The sequence below is a fragment of the Theobroma umbraticum genome, unplaced genomic scaffold (genome assembly GCF_002168275.2).
Source record: "Theobroma umbraticum cultivar Fairchild unplaced genomic scaffold, ASM216827v3 scaffold_12.0, whole genome shotgun sequence".
Taxonomy (NCBI): domain Eukaryota; kingdom Viridiplantae; phylum Streptophyta; class Magnoliopsida; order Malvales; family Malvaceae; genus Theobroma; species Theobroma umbraticum.
The window spans coordinates 2,403,638-2,404,059 of NW_018397272.1; positions in this window are offsets into that span (position 1 = coordinate 2,403,638).

The following is a 422-nucleotide window of genomic DNA, read 5'->3' on the forward strand; positions in this document are numbered from 1 at the left end:
TAGCAAATGTCTACTCAAATCACAAATCAGTTCACCGAAGTGACATGAAGATGCACTATTCAAACCTTAATCCAATCTAAAATCTTTCTATCGAGTTTCAATTAAATTCACAAATCAATTAATTGTTGGCCAAGCAAACAAAAACATTAAGAACAAATTTAAATAGGCTAAACTACACACATTCATAGTAAATAAAAGATTAACAAATATTCAGATTACATGTTGAAATCTACCATAATCCTAAAAAGATAATTTAGCTAATAATAACTAATAAAAACAACATCCAAAGATATTTAGCCATAAATCCAAGTCAAAGAAAATAAAAGAAACACAAAAGTAGAGAAAGAAAATAATTATGAAAGCGCCTTAGTGAGCTAAGAGAGAAGGCGTAGGCAAAGAGGTTGAACCTTTATAAAAATTCT